Genomic DNA, 17,135 nt, shown 5'->3' on the forward strand with positions numbered 1-17,135 from the left:
ACCCAGTTCAATCTCCACAACATTTTCCATGTAGCCACTCAACCTCTCTGGTGGTATGATCTCCTGCACTGATCACTTGGGTTTCCCACTCTCTCGTGTGCTTCCCTTCCCTATAGTAGCCTCCTCTACTGAAATGGGAAAATCCTCAACTAGAGCCTCTCCTCTTGATGAGGAAGGCCCTCCCATGGTCTGTGGTAAACCTGTATTCTGGGATCCTGTGTCTAGTGATAGTGGACTTTGTGAACCTGTCACCCTAGAAGTAGTTGATCCTCCTGACCATGGTGTACCACCTGAAGATCCTGATACCTGTGGTGTGGCCCCTTGCTGAGGAGCTTGCTGCTCTACCCAATCAACCTCCAGAGACCTCCTTAGGACCCTCTTCTCTTCAAATCTGACATCTCGCCTCACGATAACTTTCCTCTGTGCAAGAATGTATATATGATAAACCTTGTTGGTCTCACTGTAACACCCAAACATACCCTTCTTTGCAGTGGGTTCTAGCTTCGTTCTCTTCTCCTCAGGGACATGTGAATATGTAAGGCACCAAAAAATCATTACGTGCGCAATCTTAGGCTTCTTCCTAGAAAACAAATCCTTAGGAGTCTTACTCCCCAAAACACTATGTGGGCTCTTGTTTTGTAGATACACTGTAGTGTTACTTGCCTCGACCCATAAAAATGGGTAGCCTCTAATCATGCAACATAGCTCTAGCTGCACCCACTATGGCCCTAATCTTCCTCTCTGCCATCCCATTTTGTTGGGGGTTATAAGGCACTATGTACTCTATCTTGATGCTAGCAATCCTACAAAACTCCTTCATCTCCTTGGAGGTATACTCACCCCCATTATCTATTCTCAACATCTTAATCTTCTTCCCCATCTAATTCTCCATAAGAGCCTTAAACTCTTGGAATGTCTTGAAGACCTCATCCTTGGTCTTCATAAAGAAATTACAGGTCTTGTTGGAGTAGTCATCAATGAAGGTCACATAGTACTCATGTCCACTTAATGATACATGAGACATAGGACTAGACACATTAGAGTGTAGCAAGTTTAGGATACCTACTATTGTGTTGTAATTGTTTGGGAAATGTGTCTTACTGTACTTTCCAAAAGCACATCCCTTGTACACATCATGATGCTCAGTGCTGAACTCAGGTAAACCTGTAACAATCTCTCTCAGTAACATGAATTCTCCATGGTGAAAGTGGGCCATCCTCCCATGCCATATCTCAAACAACTCACTGTTGTTGGTCTCTGCCACCAAGGCTCTAGTAGGTTAAAGCATAAACCCGTATAGCCTCCCACTACGAACTCCAATCACTCTAGAAGACTTGACACTAGATCCCATGGGATATATAATCACTTGTCCTACTTGGAACAACATGCAATACCCTTTGTCCTCAATATTGGAGACTGAAATCATGTTCTTCTTCAACCCTGGAACATAAAGAACATTCATCACTTTGAAAGGAGGTGAAGACTCCCTTTGAAATAATATTGCCTCCACTCTTGTTGCTCTGATCTTGGCATTATCTTTAAGCACAACCTCCAAGTCAATATCATCCTTTGTCAGACTCATGAAGTGCTCTCTCACTCCAGTCATATTGCAGGAAACTCCACTGTCTACAAACAACACAACCTAAAGACTTGACACTCGTGGCAAGGCTCACCACTAAGGCAAACTCTGTGTCACATTTGGAGGCAAACTCTTCCACCTCTATCGAAGTTTTTGCGCCCTTCTTCTTATTCTTCTTAGTGTGACACTTTACAAAAATGTGACCCAACTTCCCACAATGTGGTGTGCTAGGGAGATTTTCCCTAGTTTTTCTGACACCGGGTATTATTCAACAATTTAACAGTTCTCATGGGTAATAGTTTTAATACCATAGTTCACAATTTATAAAATTTAATGAATAATACATTCCAACTAATTAGTTACAACCAGATAAATCAATATACATGCCACCATGACAATTAAATGACATACCCCAGTTTCGCCAAAAAATTATAGACTAATTGTATTCACTGTCAAATAATTTAATTCTAACCTCACACAAAATTTCTAATTAAGTTTCCAAATATGGAGTTCAACAAGAATTTTAATGACTATAACAACAAATAAAAAAAATGTCTCGTAGTACGACTCAGCATCTTGGCTTACTATTAATATTTCATTTTATCATCCCATGGCAGGGTTGGGATTTAGTTCTTGTTTAGATCCCATGGATTTCCATGTAGCCAACAGTCATTAAATTGGTTATTCCAAGCCTAGATGTTGGGTCCCCTTAATCCTTAGTGGGGATTGAAGCTTGACAATGATGATTCTTATTTAAATATCTCATTGTGTTACCATTGTATGGGCCCTTGAACCCTTTCGTATCACCAAAACGGAACCTTCCAACGAATCATGAATTTTGTGAAATGTGTGGATCTTTACTCGGTCATCACAAAACACGCTTAGATTCTATCGATTGTTTGGTTTCCGAACCCCCCATGGAAACTTTCTAGTGAATCACATCCAACGAACCATGTTTGCTTCAGTGTTTGAATTTGTGTTAGACGTATGACATGGTTTTTGTAGGAAGCTTCCCGTAGCACAGAATGACTGCGAGTGGGCAGGAAACCCTTCACTATAATACTGGTCACATATCCTTTGCTCAATTTCATACAAGAAAACTTGTATGTGGATTTGCTTCAGAAATAAATCCTGACTTGCCACAGAATAGAATCGTATCCGTCCAAAACTTCGTTAGGGTTTTTGTTATCATATTTAGCTTTGCAATACTTCAGAAGAAAAATCGATCTAGCTCATTTAAATGGATGCCGCCTGAGAAGAGTCTAAATCGGTTTGTTAATCCTTTTAGATTAGAAAATCCTGCCCAATAACCTACTCGAAAACAAAACAAAACAAAAACTAACTAGGGTGGAATATTTTACCACAGAAATTAGTGGAAGGAAGAGGTCTTAAAACCCATAGAGCCTCGAGCTCAAGAAAAACAGAGATAAATTGATCTACAAAATGATTATTCCAAATAAATTTGTCCCTCTCATATTTATAGATTTCGTAAAGGGAGTTTGTTCTTTTAAAATGATTGAGTAAACTTTACTCCAAGCCCCAATTTTGGGTTTCTACGCCTTTGGAAATTTTGGGTTTTTTCCCCTTTATGGAGAACTATAGCCTACGAGGATCGATAGGCTACTTTGCTTTGGATGACTAATTTCTTGGGAATATTACAGTCCCCCCTTCCTGCCATTGGTTGTCCTCAAGCAATGACGAATCTTGTTGCTTCCCACTTTGTTTCCCTTCTTTGATGTATTGGAAGCATTTCCTCATATCCTCCATATATTGGTATTTTGACTTTTGCAATTTGATGACTTTTTTTCTCATTATTAATTCCTTCTATTATGGATAAAGAAGGGGATTTACTTCTTTCCCCTACTACTTTTATTTCTGCAAGTTCAGTTTCATCTTTATTCATGGGAAGGACATGAATCAAGGGTGGGAAAAAACAATCAATAAAACTCTTTTGTCCCTCCGCTAGTGTTTTTATAACAAAAACTGTAAAGCTTGTCATTGAAATAGCTGAACTAGTCTCAATTGAAATATGATGAGTAGTAACCATTGTAAGATGTCTCTGAATCAGTTCCCCAACCATGGGCGGCAGTACTATTATGCCTGGTAGTGTATTCATAGCATCTAAGGGATATGCATCAAAGACCATTTTTAACAAAGTACAAAATGACTTCCCTATACTCAATAGCTTGCTATTGAAACAAGATTCTAGTAGTTGAGTTACCTGTTGAACATTGTTTCAAATAAACAAATGAGGCTTCTTTTCTAAAACCTTATTCATGACATCAAGGCCATGTAAGAGGATTGTTGAAGGATCTTTGTTTTTCCCTGAAGGCTGTGAATTCCCTTCCAAATTATTGATCTTTACATTAACTGCTGGCCAAACCTCCAAATTCTCTAATAGAAGCCTTAACATCTCTTTCTATATTTTAGGCATTTCTTTATCCTTGGGTTTAAAATTAGGAAGGCCACTTTCCTTTTTAACTTTCTTGGTCAAAGAATCTGGAAATCCTGAAGCATCAGATGGACATTTTGCATGTACTGTTACTCTGATCATGTAACCTCTTGCAGCTGGAGTCAAAAGTGGCATATCCATAGACTGAACATGCCCCTCTGTGTCTGATGTTGCATGTGCTTCTACATGCCCCTCTGTGTCTGATGTTGCATGGGCTTCTACTTGATGTTGTTTTTCCCATGCAACAACAAGCCCAATGCACTCTATAGCTAGATGTCTATTTTCTCGGGGAGTGTTTTGATATAGTCCATGGCAATAGAGAGAATTTAGCATCTATGACACAATTTGGGCTTGATAGCTATAAAATAGGTTTGAATGTCGTAAGTAAGCTGGAAAATGTGAACCAAATTAGAAATTGAATGGCACTCTTCAACCAGTATTTCCTTCATATAATGGATCCTTAGACGTATCTTGCTTTCTACCAAGAGAGATATCTGTGATAGTTTTGGTACGAATATGTGCAAAACTAGATTAACTATATCCTTATTCTCTGGCTGGGACATTTTTAAAAGCTCAATAAATGTGTGAAGTATGGTTTTCATAGGAACTTCATGAGCCTGAAGATATAGGCAAAACGTAACAAAGGCACATGGCTTGCTGGCACTTTCCTTTTCAGTGAGACAGTTTGCCACTAAATTTTCAAGTTCCTCTTTACAGTGCACAAGATCATTAAGGAGATACTTTAGCAAGTGTGTTGCTAGCTATAAGAAATCTCTCTTTAAGGGCTCACATTATTCTGCACTTATCCTTTCAAGTGGATCAATCTTCTTTTCAACAATAGCTTTTATAATAGAAGGATAAATAACATGACCATTTTGAAAGGCATGGACCAACATAAGAAGAATCAAAATTTGCATAGCAATGACTACTTCATCATGAGTGAGTTCCTTGGACCAAAATAAATTCGAAAAGTGCACCAGGAGTGCCTTCTTAATTTGAGGATTGTATCCTTGTTTATAAGGTCTCTGACAAGAGTCTCGATTTCTTTCACTTGTTCCAAGATGAGTCTTTGTTCATGAAATATGTGTTTTTGTATAGGAAAATTATTGTTCAGTCAATGTGGCATCAATTTGACCAACGTTGACACCTGTGAAATTCCCTGGAGATGGGCATCTTGTTGCATGGTCTTCCCAGTAGTATGTATGTAACCATTACCCCAAACTTCCATCAGCCGAACATTGACACACATATTCATGTCAATTGCATCTTTTCAGATGCTAACTCTTCATTTCTAATATATGGTTCAACAGCCATAAAAGAACCAGCCAGCAAATTCTTGTCATTCTTAACATCTCCAACACTCTTGTCATCATCAACATCAATACATGCTCTCTTGTCACTAGGAACATCTAAAAACACACTCTTATCACTTCTAATAGTAGCCACAACACCCAAAGGCAAATTGTAAGGTGAAGTGGATCTGGTATCAGAATACAGTCTATCATTAAAATGCAATTCCAACTTAGAATTTGGCATTTCATCCATTTCAATAGGTGTACATCACATCTGCAAAGGTAAGATTTCATTCAAAGGCTTTCCCCCACTAGCATTTTTCTTTGTATTAGTTTCCGTGGCTCGGTATGCGAAGGATTTTGTCCTACGCGCCATACTTTCTACACCAGTACCGAGATCACCATTTGCATCATTGAACCTTTTATCTAGAGAAATTTCCCCGTAATTCTTTCTACAATATAGTTCCTATTGCCTCCATATAGGGTGGTCCCCACATTAGTTGTGGCCCCTTTTTTAAATAGACATCCAAGAGTATAGTTCTTAGGATCGCCATAAATTGAAGTGGATGCAGCTAAAGAAATGCCAACATATTCAACCGACAAAAAATCTCTCCCTGAACAAAAACCACAAATGTAGTAGTAGTTTCTATAGGTTGTCCAAGGGTTTTGAACTTGATTTTTTTAGGTCCTCAATGCAAATTAGTTTCCTCAAAATTAGATTCTAGTCATCAACACCATCAAGAACCCCTGATTTGTCATTAATAGCGTGTTGGTCACTATGTTTCTCATATATTTCTTGCCACTGAACCAAAACAATTTTTCTTCATGCCAAGCATCAAACATAATGATTGCATTTAACAAACATTCAAAGAAAAATCATATAGTGACAACTTCTTTTTAGTGGTCATAGTGTTGTTTGTTGTAACTGAAGCACTATGAGCACGTTTTTGTAATGTATCAATAATTATGAGTAATTATATGTTCCTTTATATGTTATTGGCATTGTTGAGGAATTTTAGAAAGTTGTGTTTTTTGAAAACTTTTTTGGGGATTTGCATGATGTGGATATCCTTAGAGAAGTTTTGTAGCTACCAACTATACTACCAAGAGATAGATCATTAGTAGTATGGCCTTTGGCTCAAGATCAGTGCAAGCTTGGGGGATTACCACCACCTTTTAGCGACATTAGAAACATGGATGTTCTAGAGCCCACATTATCTACCAAAAGAGTACCCCCATGCCTCAGCATTGGGTGTCATTGTCCAGACAATAGCACAGTGCACAGTCCAAATAATCTTATAGTTTGTCTTCGAAACAATGGTCTATCTAGAGATCCTATCTTGAGATTTCTTCATTTGGCCTTGGAAGTTAGGAAAGGTAGAACTCGTGGATAGTGACCTAGTACCTAGATCATTTCCCTTTACACATCTCCCTTCCATTGTGACTCCCTACACTTGGATCTAAGGGTTTTCTCATGTTTTCACATATAGACTTCATGTTTCTAATTTATGTCTTGTTCTTTATATAGGACATTTTTTCATACTCTTTCTTTGTATTAACATCATTCTACTTGGTTGTCCCATTAGCCAACTTTTGTGGTCATTTGTTAGACATTAAATAATTATTCTTATCCCCCATTCAGCCTTGGATATTTCAGAGAGCGGTTATTGGCAGAGCCTGATTGACACTCACTCTTTGTATTCCAGATTTTGGGTCCATCTCTTCCAAATCTTGTTTTAGGTTCTAGAGCTCTATTTAGATCTCAAGTTAGGGAAGTACCTCATTTTATTTCTCTTACTTTCTTCTTTCTTTATTTAGGAGCTCGTCCTGAACTCCCACTTTGTATTGATATCTATGTACTGAGCAGTCACATTGACATATTTTTGTATTCATTTTTTGGACACCCATAAAATCTCATCATATATTATTACCTTGATGGAATCTTTCTATGTAGATGATTAATTATTTTCTATGCTAGTCTATTGTTGTAATTCTTCCTCAACATGTCTCTTTTTCTTCAAGCTTTGAAATACCAAATTGAATTTTTATGTAGGTGATTAAAATTAAAGGCATTGAAGAATAATTCTAAAATCTAATGGTGTCACGTTTTGGTCTCAAGATTACCATTGCATCACCCATCCATGGTTTAAACATATCTACATAATCTTTTCATGATGTGGTTGGTGATGATGTGTTTTCTGTACTACTTTGAGCACCTCTTGCTGTTGTTGGTAGGTTTGAGGTGCTTTAATTTTGCAGAATAGTTGCCATTAATATTCCACATGTTTTCTAAATTTTACTGCCTAGAGTCAATCCTAGTGGTCAAAGTACTTCCATTTTGAAAAATCTACAATTTTCAAACAAAGGCTTTTGATGATTTTTTTCAGGTTAAATGTGTTGCATAGAGTCACCCCTAGTTATTAAAGTACTTTGCAAAGTTTATGATAGAAATATACAATTATCAAACAAAGGCTTTTGATTACTTTTTCAAGTCTAATGTATCCCTGAGAAGTTTAAATCCATAGCAGAGTACGTTGCCTCTTTTTTTTCACATCTAATAGAAGAAATGATGGAAGAACTCCACAATACCCTTGAATCCATCTTTGAAGCTCCATATGCAGCTGTAGGATTTCCCAAAAAAATACGGCCATCACATAATGCAATGGAGGTATACAAGATGCTTATTGACAGAGAATATGACATCCAAGAGAGGAAGGGAGGACAAAACTTTATGCCCAAACCAAATGATATTCTTATACTTTCGACAAGAGTACCTCAATGTGTGGAAGATCTTCATGACTGCATGTTGGCTTTAGTAAGTAGGACAGAGTGTGGTGAATATGAATCTAGTAGTATTCTCGAGGTGAAAATATGTGTTCCAGATATGCATCCTTTTTGCACCAAAAATAACAATATGGGAAATGAATGTTTTGGTATTTATCTTGGTAACATGGTGACAAACTTGCGAATCTGGAATGCTTTGCATCCTCAATTGGGCAATGAAACAATCAATTTGGCTATGATTGGGAAGGAAGTATACTATAATACAAAGGTGTGCACTTGTACTGTTTTAGGCCTCTATAGGATTTGAAATATCAATTTTTTTCATTGTTTTTTAGTGAACTGTAATCTAACTCACTGAGTGGACAAGCGAGAAAATTGGCCCTAAGTTGACTATGTTTTATAGAACTATAATGAAGACAGTGTCAAAGAAAATGAATATGATATAGATATATTGAGAAACAATCATTATGAGTCCCACATGTTGAATGATTCTCAAGCTTCTGCTATATTTAGTGCACTTAATGCCGCTAAGAAGAAAATGCATCTCTGTATAAATCTTATCCATGCCCCCCCTGGGACAGGGAAGACCTCGATGTTGGTTTCACTTCTTTCTGTCTTACTTCATCAGAGGTACAAAGTACTAGTGTGTGCACCAAAAAATGCTGCAATATCAAAAATTACACTAAGATTCTTGAAATTAGTTACAAGTCCATCTAAATAGTGCACTGATATATGCAACTTTCCCTGTATTTTGACCTTGAGTGACCTTCTACTAGTTGGAAATGAGGAGCGCTTAGATGTTGAAGGTCCTCTCGAAAATATTTTTCTTCCATATCGAGAGGAACGTCTGTTAAAATGTTGTATGCCAATGATAGGATGGAGGAAGAGAGTGGCATCTTCTCTTGATTTTCTTGAATCGGCAATTTCACAATATGAACTTTTTGAAGAAACAACAAAGAAGACACAATCAGTTAACTTTCTACAATTTGTCAGAAAAAGGCTTGGAAACTTAGCTACAGACTTTTTTGAGTGTGCATGGATTTTATTGAATGACTATCGAGGACCAATCTCAGAGAAATAGGATTTGGATTATCTGACTCAAGCTATTGAGTGTTTTGTAAATCGAATTCATAAAAATGCATGTAAGGAGAAAATTCTTAGAGCATCCTTTTCCGGTGATGGAGAAATATGTGAAGAGGCAACAAAGTGCACAAATATATTTAGAGAGAGAGTGATTAACAATAGAAATTTCTTAAAAGAAGCCCTTTGCTGCTTGAGAAGTGAATGTATCCATCTCTTAAGGAAGGAGCTACGCTGTCCAAGAACAATCCCCAAGTAAAACTTTTTAAAAATGTGTTTATGAGGTGCTAAATTGGTCTTTTCAACTATATCATCGTCTCGAAAGAGCTGCATGAACTTGGCCATGCCATTTGACTATTTGATTATTGATGAGTCAGCCCAGCTCAAAGAGGCCAAATCTACAATTGCACTATAGATTGAAGGTGTAACACATTCATTTCTGATAGGAGATCCAAAGCAGCTACCAACAACAGTAATTAGCAAGGTCTGTTTACCGTGGCCTTTTGTCTCTTCCCAATTTCATTTTCCTAAAAGTTCCTATAAATTTATTAAGTCCATGCAATGATTGGTTCATCAGCTTGTGGAGAAAATGAAATATGGAAGAAGTACCTTTGAAATACTGGAGAGGCTTGGACACCCAGTTCATCTTCTAAATGTACAATATCGCATGCATCCATCGATAAGTCTTTTCCCAAATGGGGAGTTTTATGACAATCGTATTGAGAATGGTCCGAATGTGGAAATGAAGCCATATGGCTATGGCTATCTCACGTCGGAAATATATGGAGCATACACATTTATTAATATAAAGGATGGAAGAGAGGACGAAGATAATTTTGGGAAGAGTAAGAGGAACATCATGGAGGTTGTTGTTGTCATGTACATACTTTCTAAACTATACAAAAGTAATTTCACTGTTCCGTTTGATTTGTGCATATACAAATGTGTTTTATTATGTCCTAATTGGACCATTTTCAAATTGGTGTAGTGAAATGTCTAATTAGACCATTTTCAAATTGGTAAATTATTTTAGTGAAATACCTTTACAATGTCAAGTGGGTACATATCTGTTGTGAGGTAATGCTTTTTTTCTTGACTATTCAAGTTCTGAAAAGTATGTTCTCTATCTCAAATGATTTATAATAATGCACTTGTTAATCGATTAGTTTGGACCTTTGTACCGAAGATAATAAGAAGAAATGTATTCTAAAGGCTGTTCAATCTTATTGTTAAATTAAAAGAGGAAAAGCATAAAAACACAAAAATGTGTATTAGATGGATTTTGTGTTATGTAAGGTTTGTATCCATGTTTTTTGAATTGATATAAGGTCATATTCTATAGATAATACAATTTTTTTTTGTTAAGAATTGTTCATTGTTTACTTTTTTAGAAAACTAGTATGAGTTCCAAGGAAAAACTTGTCGAATCTCTTCTCTCCTTCTTTGGAGTATTTGGGTGGAGGGCATCTAAACTGCTAGCCATAATGGTGGTTGGTAGTCCCAAGGGACTCTTATTGGATTTGAACTTGTGACCTATAGTCTCCTCATTAGCTTCATGCCTTGGCCAAAGGGTTCAATTGAGCTAACTCTTAGGGATGAAATTTTGGTTGTAGCCAAAACAGTTAGTGTCTAGTCTTAAGGATGACAAGAGTGTTGGCTTTGATCTTATTATAGGGTTAGTGCAGTGTGAGCTTCACACATTTGACCACTAACTTTGGTTTCTCCCATGGCAATCTTAAGGGTCAAATGCTCTCATGGGAATTGAACATTTGTCATTATTGAAAAGCTCACCATTCCTCGCCAATGGGTCCAGACCCCTTTGGGAAACTAGTAGCCATCAATAACATCTACTCCCTTTGTTGGAAAGAATATACCATCAACATAAGTTGGGAGAAGTTATCTTAGTAGGGATAAAATGATGAGACTTAATAATAAGAATTAGAAGTGTGCATAATTCCACAAATGGAAAGTAGATATCGTGATAGCTTTCAATTTTTTTCTTTGTTTTAGAATTATCCTCATCCTATTTTCCTTATCTGTATGGGTCTTATTCGATGTTGCATAGGGACCCAACCCCCCCCCCCCCCCAAGGAAAAAAAAAACCCAAACCCATTGTTTCAAAATTTTTGGGAATGTCATTGGGGATGTGGATGTGCAATTTTTCTTAAATTCTAGCCACTATAAATTTATTCTTCTAACTAATTAATTATGTAGTTTATTTGCTACAGAAAATAGCGAATAAATCACATTGCAATTCTTCGCAAATAGAAATACTGTGGAAAAATAAAATGTTGGAAACTAAGAAATATATAGTGCACACAATAAAATTTTAAAGTTATTTTTGGACAATTGTCCCTGAAAAACACAATGCGAGAAAACTCGTGTAGTAGATAAGGGTTTTATTATTTTATGCAGCAGCGAAATTGTGAGTACAATCTGGATTCCCAAAATTGGCAACCCTCCACAAGATAATCTGGCCAAAAATTAGTGAGACAATTTTTGCCTCACCCATCATCGATCCAGCTCCAAAGTTGGCATAAACATGCCACTTGAACTGCCCCTGCATTAGTCTCTTCGTTGTCTTTGAGCAGGCCAAAATTTCACTACCTAGAAGTTGCTCTGATTAAGACATCCAACACAACTCAGTGTTTGAGAATGACTCGCTTGGCCTTCTGGAATTTCTCTCAGCCTCCAAGCACTGAATCGATCCTCACTCTAGCTAAATTGAACTCCTCCTCTGAAGCTTCCTGTAGAGTCCCTGCACAACCTCACTGAGAAAAACTCGACCCCCCTACAACTGACTCTCTAGAACTGGAATTTCCTTGGAATCACTGTCTTTGCTCCTCACTAACTCTGCTTTCCCTTTGGCTCAAACTCCTCATCCCTACTCAACTATTGTTGTTGAATAACTCGATCTGCCAAGGAAAATCAATCTTAAGTGTGTATTGCTCCAACCCAATCGAACTCCTCTTATAATCTCTCGTTGGCTCACCAATGACCATGATTACATCTTTATCAATCACTAAAATCATCTCTAATTCAATCCATGTGAGTTTCTAGAGAAATATCACCTTTCTCAATTAATACATGTTAATTAATCACTTTTCCTAAGTTAGACTGAGGAAATGTTTAATTATTAACTGTTTAACTTAATTGAGCCATCTCTAGGTGTTTTCTCCTAAAACATTTTCTCGGTCCTGAATTTCTAGTGTTTCTTATCCTCTCTCACCAAAGTTGAGACTAGTTTAGTTGTGTGATGCTACCCAATCATCAAAAAATATCAACAGGCACCTACTCGCAATCCCCAAGACATTCCATGCATATTTTAGGGACATTTCACATAGAGTTTGTGGTTGTTTTGGGAAGATTTTGGGGATATTCTACGTGTATATCTTTTGTTTTAACAATCAAATTTAATTATTGGAGAATATGATTATTTTTCCCATCCATTTTTTTTTGTATTACATTAAATCTAAATATGTTGTACAAATTGCTCTAGAAATTTAAGCCTCAACTTGGTTTTCAGTTTTAGGAATCACATCAATTTAATGCCCAACCCATCATTTCTTTTACAAAACATGAGTATATTTAAAAAGAGAATGAAACACATAAGTCAACCCTACTTGAAATTTTTGCTGAGAATAACACAAACTCACCCACAATTTAACACAGTGATTTTTTATCCAAAGACCCTCGAAAAACCATTAAGGGAAAACCAATGAGGAGAGGGATATTTTATTTATTATCAAAAAAATTATTACAATAGTTATTTAAAAGCAATTAAATATGCTTATCTCCCTCGAAATTTGTGCTTAAATTTCCTTGGAAAAATTGTTGTAGCTACCTCCTCGAATTTCATGCCTAGTTCACATAGGAATTAATGGCACTACTGTATTTTCAGTCTCCCTCAAAATTCATTCCTTTTCCTTGAAATTTGTGCACTCACACACTCATAAATATTCCCTAGATTTTAGATCCATGACACTTTGATTTTTGTACCCATGACAACGCTGTGCACACCACTGAAAGCCTTGAAAATCACGCTCTATCTACTCAGAATTTAAAGATGACTATCTCAAAATTTGTGCAGCATTGAATACAACCCAAACCCTTGAATTTCATGCCATAATTGACAACAGTAATGCTTGTCAATTTCCTAAATTTTAACACTCAACCTATTTCAAAAAATGCACTGAAATGGCCTTGAAATGCATGCTAACCTAGCTACAATTTGTGGTGGAGAAGAGCCTTGATTTTTGTGCCTTCTCAGCCTGAAGCTCATTGCTCTTATTCCTTTCTCCTACTGTACGTCTCTCTCAGGCGCCTTTTCTCCTTAACTTCAAATCTCATGAAGTGTCCAAATGGTGGCTTCTCCCATTTCTTTTTCCCTTTTGTTCTCTCATTAAGAAGAGAGACATAACCCGCACACTTCACATTCTCTATCTATCTATCTATATATATATATATATATATATATATATATATATCTCTCGCATTTTGGATGTATATAGTTCTTATTAGAACTACATGGGACTTGTGAGTGTGAAAGGATTTTGCAGTCTTTCACACAAGCCTCATTTCCTCATTTCACTAAAAACATTATTTGCCTCGACCATCTTATTAATATATGTATCCTATTTTATAGGAAAAGTGAAGTCCGTGAGACAATATTGGATTAGCATATGTTACATTTTCTCATTTTTCATATATCAATATTCGTGTCACTACTTTGTAGTTTCTAAAGCAATTACAATTAGTTGCAGATTTTTTCTTGTTTTTATTCGAGTTTAGATTTGTCTACAACATAAAGCAATTCCAGTTTGCTTTACTTTTTTTGTACGTATTTTTGAGATCTCTACAAACCTGATAATTAAGGAATTTTATATTGTTCAACGTAGTATCATGTTTTATGGCAGTTGGATTTGTGCTCCAAATTTGAGCTTCTTGACTTTACACTCAGATATACTTAGTAATAATTTAATTGGTTTGTTATATATCTCCTACATTGATCTCTTTAACTACTAATTGTTTGAGTGTTTGTATAATTTCTATATTATTACAAAATTGCGATGTAAATCTTTCACTGGTATAGTTTTGTTAGGCTACCAAATTAATTTCTCATGGAATGGTTAAATTCATATGGGAATTTTGGCGTATGGTTGGGTAAAAAAGAGACAGAAGAACTTAAATGATCTAATACCATGAGTGGTAATGGAACATTAGGAGAACTACATAATTCAAGTTACATATGAAGGAAAATTTATGATCATGGACATCAAGGATGAAGGAAAAACTTAGCATAATAGCTTACAAGTCATGTTGATGTTTTGGTATCTAACTATGGTCATAAGCTGAAAAAACATAAGCTAAATTAGGAAGATTACCTAAAAATAGGTTGTTAACAATTAGAGTATGCATCTTTTAAGGGAGTGTATTATTGCAAGTAATTTCAAAAAGACTATTCCTCACTAGGCATTGCCTTTGAGTTTGAGTATGAGTCAAGCGTCTAGAAGATCTATTGAAGCATGGTGCCTTAGTTTATGATGCCTTAGTGTTCTTGTGCATGCAAATGAATAACAACATTTCAAGAGAACTAGCCTAAGAAGCAATTTTATTAATTCCTACTATTATGTTTTCTTTTCCAAGGGGACTAATGCAATAGATTCTATAAGTATGCATGTGAATGCATATTCTTTCCCACATGAGAGATATTCACAATGGCTATTATGTATGAAAATGAAGGCTCTATTCCAAGCAAAGTTAACATAATAACTATAATTTCTTACATGCAACTACTTGTCCTCTCCAACATAAAATAACATGATAGCTTGTTCTTCTATAATGTGAAACATATGTTTCTTTAGAGAGGAAACTAACTAAATATTGCATAGAAAAATAAACAAATTTCTTTTCCAAGGGATCAACGACATCGCATTTATTCTTTCATGCACTCAAAGAGACATTTTCCTCTTACCAAAAGATCTAGCTCAATAACTATACATAATTGTCTCCCAAAAGAAAGTTCATACCATAACTAATCCATTTAGGTGTGAAAATGCATATTCTTTTTCCCAAAAGAAGGCTAACACAATCAATATTATGTGATTGCGCCTTCCCTTTCTCATGAAATATAATACCAAAACTATATTTTTCTATGCATGAAAATGTATATGTTTCTCTAAAGAATCTTCCAAAGGAATCTTAAGATAATAAATCATGTGATTATCAGTTTTCCTTCCCAATAATCTAATTTAATAATTCATACAAGGACATGTTTTTCTCTTCTCTTATTTTTCAAGAGTTCTAACACAACAAATACTTCCTTGCATGCAAATATATATATTTATTTTCCAAGGAATCTAACACACTAATTATTCTTTTTGGAAAAGTTAGCTAACTCACCAACTATTATACATGCAATACAAAATATTTTCCTGTCATTTCACACATGAAATAAATTTGTAATATTTCCTCAAGAAATAATGTGAATAACAAATATTTCTCAAATAAAACAACTAATTATATTTTATGCAAAGGCTTTCTCTGAACTATTTCTCAAGAAAAGTACTTATCTCTTTCTACACGAGTCAAGCTTCCCATGCATGTAAAATCACATATTCAATTGTAGTAGATCAAATACACTAGATATTATTCATATGCACATAAGCACATATTCTCTTTAAGAGTCCAACATTTCTCTTTAAAATTTGAATTCATATGCATCATGAGAACATCCTTGGTAATAATTTAAATGAAATAGCTTCATTAGTTTTCAAGAATTATCAACATAATTGTTCTATTTTTGTGCATGTGAAATAACTTATTTCTTTTCAAGAAATATCAAACTTAATAGTTATTTGTTTGTGCATGAAATTTATTTATTTCTTTTCAAGAGCGTTAACACTATAGTTATCCTTATATGGCAAATCAAATGACAACACTATGTTTTACTCTATTTTTCATGTTTTAGTCATCAAATTTGAGAGGGTTTGTGAACATCTAGAACCAAATTTTTGAAAAACAAAAGAGGTTTTTGTTGGGAATGTGTTCAATAAAAAAAACTCTATGTTTTTACATAGAGTTGCACCCCATTTATCCATGTTTAAATATTAAATAAATTCCTATTTTAGTCATCAACTTTGGGCTTGGAAAGAGACTTTTGGCGAGAAGAGAACCATTTACAAAAACTTCTTTTAGTTTTTACACATCTATCATTGTTTGGGAGATAGAAGACATATTTGTACCTTATTTTCCAATAACTCAATCAATTCAAAAAATTATTTAGCCATGATAATATTTTAAGAATTCAATGAACAAAACATTTATTCCTCTATGCAAGAAAGTCCATGGAGATTTTCCCTAGAAAATAATCTAGATTCTTTATCATATGAAAATTTTCAAGAAAATATATTAGATTCTTCTTTCTTGAGGCACCATATGCAAACATAATAATTTTCAAAAAACATAGTTACTTATATTTCCTTACGTGGTATTTTTTTCAAATAGATAATGTGAGCCACACTCCTATAGCCAACAATGGCCAAGTAAGAGATGAAGCAATTGTGGGTTGAGCTCTTGTCAGATAGATAATGTGACCCACACAACAATGGCCAAGTAAGAGATGAAGCAATTGTGGGTGGGTTGAGTTCCCCACCCTACCTAATTTCTTTCAACCAATTTTGTACATATACTTATTGAAAACCACTCCTTCCTCTCTCTTGGCTTGATTCTACATGGATTTTGTCATTAATTGTCATATTTTTCCATAGACTTAAAATAAGTAGAATTAAGAAAATTCCACAGTTTTTCTTAATCCTTAAAGCACTCCATAAATCACTCCATAAATTATATTTTTCTAAATTCTAAAATAACTAAATAAATCAGGGTATATTTGTTTTTTAGTTATAGAAAAAATATAATTTATCCATAGATTTTATAAAACTATGAC

The sequence above is a fragment of the Pinus tabuliformis genome, chromosome J, assembly GCF_031772625.1.
Source record: "Pinus tabuliformis cultivar Carrire ecotype Pingquan chromosome J, CPIR1, whole genome shotgun sequence".
Taxonomy (NCBI): Eukaryota; Viridiplantae; Streptophyta; class Pinopsida; order Pinales; family Pinaceae; genus Pinus; species Pinus tabuliformis.